This window comes from Trachypithecus francoisi, unplaced genomic scaffold (assembly GCF_009764315.1).
Source record: "Trachypithecus francoisi isolate TF-2019V2 unplaced genomic scaffold, Tfra_2.0 Lachesis_group2, whole genome shotgun sequence".
NCBI classification, from domain to species: Eukaryota; Metazoa; Chordata; class Mammalia; order Primates; family Cercopithecidae; genus Trachypithecus; species Trachypithecus francoisi.
Window position 1 is genome coordinate 21,376,410 of NW_022681465.1, and position 7,821 is coordinate 21,384,230.

The window sequence follows — 7,821 nt, forward strand, 5'->3', positions numbered from 1 at the left end:
TTTGCTGGATTCCTTGGATTGGGTTTCAACTTTCTTCTTAACGTTCATGAGCTTCCCTGCCATCAATGTTCTGTATTCTATGTCTGTTGCAATTATTTTAGACTGATTAAGAACCATTGCTTGGTAGCTAGTGGGCTAATTTTGAGGTAAGAGGACACTCTAGCTTTTTGAATTGTCAGAGTTCTTGCACTGATTTTTTCTTTTCTAGTAGGGTTAGTGTTCCTTTAACTGTAGTATATCTTGAGTATAGTCAATTGGTTTTGTTTCTGGATGCTATCAAAGGGCCAGGGCTTTCTCTGTCCAGGATTTTTATGTATGGATAATTCTTATGTTTGGTTTCACAGGTGTATATGTAGCAGGATAAACTTTGATGTTGTAGTTTGGGCTGTGATCCAATGCATGGTGCTTAAGAGTAATGACCAGTGGCTAGCCTAGTACCCAGTGGCATGGCTGTTTTATACTTCCTTTTATTTGCAGGTGTGCCCTGTAGTGGGGGTGAGAGAGATGCCTCCATCACCAAGTCTGCTCCTGGGCCTTGGGAGAGTCTTCTACAATCATTGGTGATGCACCTGTGTTTCTTGTGTTAGGTGTTCTAGGCCACAGGTCTCCCTCAGGCAGAGGCCCTTTCCTGGGAGCCATTCTGGGCCAGGAACTAGCTGTAGTGTTTGGGTTCCCTGCACAGGCTTCCTCCCTCTTCAGCTCAGCTTCATTGCTGCCTCTCCATCCACTCAGCATTTTCTCTCCCAAGATCTGCCTAAATTACAGTGGTTTACTCCATAACTTGGTATCTCTCAGTGGGAGTGGTGCTTCCTGACCACTTCAAATTGACCATCTAGTCTCGCAGAAAGAAAACCTCTTTGATAGACTTTGTAACATTTTTGAATATTACATTCAGGAGTCAAATCTTACACAGTGTGATCCCAGCTACCTCTTCACTTATGAGAATAACCTTAAGTAATTAAGGGATAATTAAATATGTAATTAAAAACTGAAAAGTATAACAGCTACACTTCCAGATCTCAACTTCTTTCAGAAAATTTTAAAATCTCTTTAAGAAAGGCAAATTGAGACCAAACTAGACTAATAGCTTTATAAAAATAAGTGCTCAAGGAGGGTATTACATGTGAAAATTACACTTGGAATTTGTCATTTTACCCATAAAATTACTAAGAGTAATTTCCTTGAAATGTAAATAACTTTACAAATTTTTAATTAACAAGGATGCTAAAATATTACTCCTCTTACCCTTACATAACCTCTTCCTCAAAAACAACAATTTACTCATCTGGTGTGTGACTCTAATAACCTTCAATCTTTCTCTATATCTGACGTCATGACTAGTACCATAGATTTTTAACTAAGCAACCTTTCTTTCTTCCTTTCTGATATTATATCCAGTAATTAATAATAAGCAATCTATGTTGCAAATTACACTTCCAAATTGAATGCTAATTTTCAAACCCCAAGGACCCATTTCTTCTGCCTTAATCATAATTAGGTCTTAGTTAATAGAAAACTTAACTGGCTGGATGCAGTGGCTCATGCCTGTAATCCTAGCACTTTGGGAGGCCAAGGGTGGGTGGATCACCTGAGGTCTGGAGTTCGAGACCAGTCTGGCCAACGTGGTGAAACCTCATCTCTACTACAAACACAAGACATTAGCCAGGTGTTGTGGCAGGTGCCTGTAATCCCACCTACTTAGGAGGCCAAGGCAGGACAATCACTTGAACCTGGGGGGTGCAGGTTGCAGTGAACCGAGGTCACACCACTGCACTCCAGCCTGGGCAACAAGAGTGAAACTTTGTCTCAAAAAAAAAAAAAAAAAAGAAAAAGAAAATTAACTAAGTCAAGCCTAAATAAAACTTATTCACAAAGTGGCAAACATTTTTAATCCAAAAATTTAACTGTATTAATGTCTCATTTATAGAACATTATTTTACAATGAGGTTTTACACATCAATCAGTTGAGCCAGTTGTTTTTTTTTTTTTTTTTTTTTTTTTTCTTGATGGAGTCTCGCTCTGTCACCCAGGCTGGAGTGCAGTAGTATGACCTCGGCTCACTGCAACCTCTTCCTCCTGGGTTCAAGCGATTCTCCTGCCTCAGCCTCCCGAGTAGCTGGGATTACAGGTGCGTGAGCAAGAGAAACTCACAGATTCAAATGTTCACAAACATTTATGTTCTATTTTGATACATACATAAACTATATTTCTCACTTTTATATAGTGAAAAAAATTATTGAAACTGCCATCTAAAATTAATTGGAAGCTTAATATTACCTTTGGGAAAGAGTGTAGGAAATGGGGAAAGGCAAAAGGTAATGTGTTCACGTTTTCTCTGTTCCATAATGCAAGAAATAGATAAACACAGGCAAAAAAAAAAAAAAAAAAATCCTGTCTTTAGAGTAGAAAGAAAGTCGATAGAGTTGAGTTGCTAACCCTTAGCATTACTGACATTTTATGCCTGATATTCCTGCACTTGGTGGGGGGTTATTCTTTGCATTGTAGGATATTAATAGTATCTCTAGGCTATACCACTACATACCAGTAGCATCACCACCTAATCATTGTAATTCAAAATGTCTCCAGACACTGACAAGGGTTCTATGGAAAAAAAAATCATTCCTGGTTGGAAACCACTTGTAAACAGAAAGTCTAGTAATGGTGGAATTATATAGTGACAGAAAAGCTTGTGTTTTCCTGATTAGGTTGAAAAAGTTGCTCAGAAATTAAATCCTACTGTGTTCATAAAAAACAAGGAACCCAGCCCTGAAGCAAAGAACTAATCAGGAAAGTTGTTTTCTCTTTCAAGTCTACGATTTCAAATGACCTTGAAGTGGTCATCTTTACAGTCAGAGAAGCATATGTGTGTTGGGGAGAAGAAAAAACAAGGAAATGAGGCAGACGTCAGAATTATGCCTAGGAAAGAACTGTGTGTTTGGTTATAAACTAGATCCAATAAATAAATACTTGGTAAAGGTATAATAAGCCTATTGTGAAAAAAAAATTAAGGCTTAAAATATCCTCAAACATCCCAAATTGCACTAATCAGTGCAATTGATTAGTCATGCTGAGAAAACACTCATTGTTCTAATTTAAGATGGAGGCATGGGGAGTAAGAGAAAATGTTAATTACCTCAGAAAGTAAATCTATGAGCCACAGGGACAGTGACCTTAAAGTTACTTCCACAGGACATATTTATGGTTTCATCAAATGAATATTTGTACTGCTCAGAAATATTTTTGTCAGTGCTATGCAGACTTCTTTGTTTTCTGATAGGAGCTTCACCATGGTAACTTAGATTTTACAGATAATTTGTCTTTTGACTTTATAGGGCACTAGTCCTTGATAAGCCATATAGTGGCCTAAGGGAAAGAACTGCATGTCATGAAACATCCTGAACGCTAATTTGTAAGCAGTAACTGGGCAAAAATTTAGATTGTTTACAGAGTGAAGAGAAGTGAGTTTTTCATACATAAAGAAGTATGCAAATTATATTTCGTAAGTAGTCTTTTGTTTTCTGGAATGGTGATATATACAAAGCAATCTGGGAAGACACAATTTGATAATAACAGATCCTTCATTAACTTGAATTATTCTTTGCAGGAAAGATGCCTCTTTAGCCAAAACTGCTTATGTTTAACTGCTGTGTAAGCAAGAAATCACCTACTTGGTTTAAGCCATTCAGTGTACTCTCTAGATAGATATGACACAAAGCTAGCATTATAATACACTAAACCAAGTGTTAATGTAATTTTATGTTGATTTTGACTACATTCTGAAAATAATAAAAGTCATCTGATATTTTAGGCTTACTATCTGGACTTGATACTATCATAGGTGTTTCAAATGTTGATCTCATTTGATTCTTAGAACAAACTTATAATGTGGGTACTAATACAATACTGATTTTTTAAATAAGAAAAAGGATTGCAAAACATTTAAAAAGTCATATTAAAAAGTACAACATTCTTTCTATCTCCAAATGTATAATGAATTTTATATAGTCAGTTTTTTTAGGTCTATAAAGTAATGTTTGGTGTAATAGTTGATTTTTTTAATGTTCATTCAGAATCACATTATCAATTTGAAATTAATTCATCTATTCAAAGAAGTTGCTTCCTCCAATTAAGACAGTATAGTAGGCAAAATAATGGTTTCCAAAAAAAAAAAAATGCATGTCCTTGTTTCTGGAACCTGTGAATATGTTAACTTTATCTGGTAAAAGGGCCTTTACAAGTGTTATAACATTAAGGACGGTAAGATGAAAAACTGTCCTTTTGAGTTCAATGTAATCAAATGGGTTTAAAATAGGGAAACATTCTTGGCTAGAAGCATAAGGTGATATGATTTCAAAAGAATGGTCAGAGAGATACAGCATTTCTGGTTTAGACAAATGAAAGAGACCACAAACGAACAAATCAGGACAGTCTCTAGAGGCTGGAAAAGTCAAGGAAACTGATTCTCCTCTAAAACCTTCAGAAAGGAATACAACAGTTCTCACTCTTTGATTTTAACCTCATAAGATGCATGTCAGACATCTGACAAACAGAATTGTTTGACACTATATTCGTGCTATTTTAAACCACTAACTTTGTAGTGATTTGCTACAGCAGCAGTAAGAAAATAATGCAGAGTGTTTCTATAATGGAGATAAAAATATAAACAAGAGGCAAGAATTTCCTTCCTTCACAGTTTTTATAATATAATAAGAAAACAAACATTAAATACACAGGGCCCCAATAGATTATTCCACTTTAATTTTAGCTGGCACTGTGGAAGGAAAATAGAAATTCTCGAATATAGTGAATAGGAATATAACTTATTCTTATGTGGCAAGAAATGCTTATTACTGAATACTATTTGGGCTGAAAATAATAAATGTACTGTAGTTACAGTAAGTACAGTAAATATGGTAGTTTTCTATAAGGGAACAGAGGCATTGGAATGTAATGAAGGTCATCAAAGTTTTAGGCATTAACTATAAGTTGCAAGGAGTTAAAAAATTAGAAGCAGTCTGATGATTTTAAAAAAAAGTGCCTGATTGTTAAAATCACAAATGCTTTTTAAAATCACTAACTGTATTAGTCAATTTTCACAATGGTATAAAGAATGACTTGAGACTGAGTAATTTATGAAGAAAAGTGGTTTAATTGACTCAGAGTTCTTCAGGCTTTACAGAAAGCATGAATGGGAGGACTCAGGAAACTCAGAAAATCATGGTGGAAGGCAAAGGAAAAACAAGCATCTTCTTGACATGGTGGCAGGAAAGAGAGAGCATGAGGAGGGAAGTGCCACACACTCTTAAACCATCATATCTCTTGGAACTCCCTCACTATCATGAGAAAAGCATGGGGAAATCTGCTCCCATGATCCAGTCATCTCCACCCAGGCCCCTCTCTTGACATGAGGGAATTACAATTTGAGATGAGATTTGGGTGGGGACAGAGGGCCAAGCCATATTATTCCGCCTCTGGCCCCTCCCAAATATCATGTCCTTCTCACATTTCAAAACCAATCATGCCTTCCCAACAGACCAAAAGTCTTAACTTATTCCAGCATTAACTCAAAAGTCCATGTCCAAAGTCTCATCTGAGACAAGGCAAATCCCTTCTACCTATGAGCCTGTAAAATCAAAAATAAGTTAGTTAATTTCAAGATACAATGGGGGTACAGGCATTGGGTAAACACTCCTATTCCATAAGGGAAAAATTAGCCAAAACAAAGGGTCTAAAGGCCCCATGCAAGTCCAAACCCCAACAGGGCAGTCATTAAATCTTAAAGCTCTGAAACAATCTTCTTTGACCTTATCTCTCACATCCAGAGCACACTGATACAATATCTGCACTCCCATGAGCTTGGACAGCTCTGCCCCTGTGGCTCTAAAAGGCACAGCCCCCACAGCTGCTTTCACAGGCTAGGATTGAGTGCCTGTGACTTTTCCAGGCACACTGTGCAAGCTGTCAGTGGATCTACCATTCTGAGGACTGAAGTACCATGGCCCCCTTCTCAACGCTCCAGTAGGGAATGCCCCAGTGGGAACTCTGTGTGGGGGCTCCAACCCCACATTTTCCCTCTGCACTGCACCACCCAAGTAGAGGTTCTCCATAAGGGCTCCACCTCTGCAGCAGACTTTTGCCTAGACATCCATGCATTTCCATACATCCTCTGAAATCCAGATGGAGGTTCCCAAACCTCAACTCTTCCCTTCTGCACAACCACAGGCCCAACCTCATATGGAAGCCACCAAGGCTTGAGGCTTGTATTCTCTGAAGCAATGGCCTGAGTAGTGCCTTGGCCCCTTTTAACTACAGTTGGAACAGAGTAGCTGGAACACTGGGCACCATGTCCCGAGGTTGCCCAGAGCATCAGGTCCCTGGGCCCAGCCTACAAAATAATTTCCCCCTCCTACGCCTCCAGGCTTATAATGGGAGGGGCTGCCTCAAAGGTCTCTGAAATGTACTGGAGACATATTCCACATTGTCTTTGCTATTAACATTTGGCTCCTCTTTACTTATACAAATTTCTGCTTGAACTTCTCCCAAGAACATAGGTTTTTCTTTTGTACTACATGGTCAGGCTGCAACTTTTCCAAACTTTTATGCTCTGCTTTCCTTTTAAATGTAAGTTTTCATTTCAAATAATCTCTTTCTTCATGGGTATGAGCACAAACTTTTAGAAGCAGCCAGGCCACATGTTGGAAGGTTTGTTGCTTAGAAATTTATTTCACCAGATACCCTAAATCATCTCTCTCAAGTTCAATGTTACACAGATCTCTAGGGCAGGTCAAAATACTATCAGTCTCTTTGCTAAAGCATAGCAGGAGTGACCTTTTCTTCAGTTCTCAATAAGTTCCTCATCTCCATCTGAGACCCCCTTGGCCCGGACTTCATTATCCATATCATTATCAGCATTATGTTCACAACCATTCAACAGGTCTCTAGGAAGATTTAAACTTTCCCACATCTCCCTGTCTTCTTCTGAGTCCTCCAGCCTCTTTCCTACCTCTGCCTGTTACCCAGTTCCAAAGTTACTTCTATATTTTCAGTATCTTTATAGCAATGCGCCACTTCTTTGGTACCAATTTTCTGTATTTAGCTCTTCTCAAACTGCTATAAAGAACTACTGGGTAATTTATGAGGAAAAGAGGTTTAATTGACTCACAGTTCTGCAAGATTAACAGGAAGCATGATGGGAGGTCTCAGGAAATTAACAATCACAGCAGAAGGTAAAGGGGGAGCAGGCACCTTCTTCACATGGTGTCAGTAGAGAGAAGAGCTGGGGGGAAGTTCCACACACTTTTAAACCATCAGATCTTGTGAGAACTCACTCACTGTCATGAGAACAGTATGGGAAATCCACCCCCATGATCCAGTCACCTCCCACCAGACCCCTCCCCTGACACGCGGAGATTATGATTCAACATGAGATTTGTGTGGGGACAGAGAGCCAAACTATATCACTAACCTAAGAAGTGCTTATCATGATTGAATTGTATGGAAAGCTACAATTCAAATTATGTGGTCAGAAACTCTATCTAATGATAGATGTTAATTCAAACACTGCCATGCTCTCCTGTCAGTTTCTCATATATTATCATGGATATGATTTAATTGTCCTTCAGTGTCATGGAACACATCCTGAGATTCAGCTGATGAAGTTGCAAACTGGGTAAATATAAATGATAATGTTTCAAAAAAGAAAGTCCTCACTTAGTAAAAAAAAAAAAAAAAAAAGTTTATTTTACACTTTCTTGACAGCTGTACTAACATAAAAAGCACTCACCTTGTTTCTTCCAGTTTTGCATGTTTTGATCGTGTCAA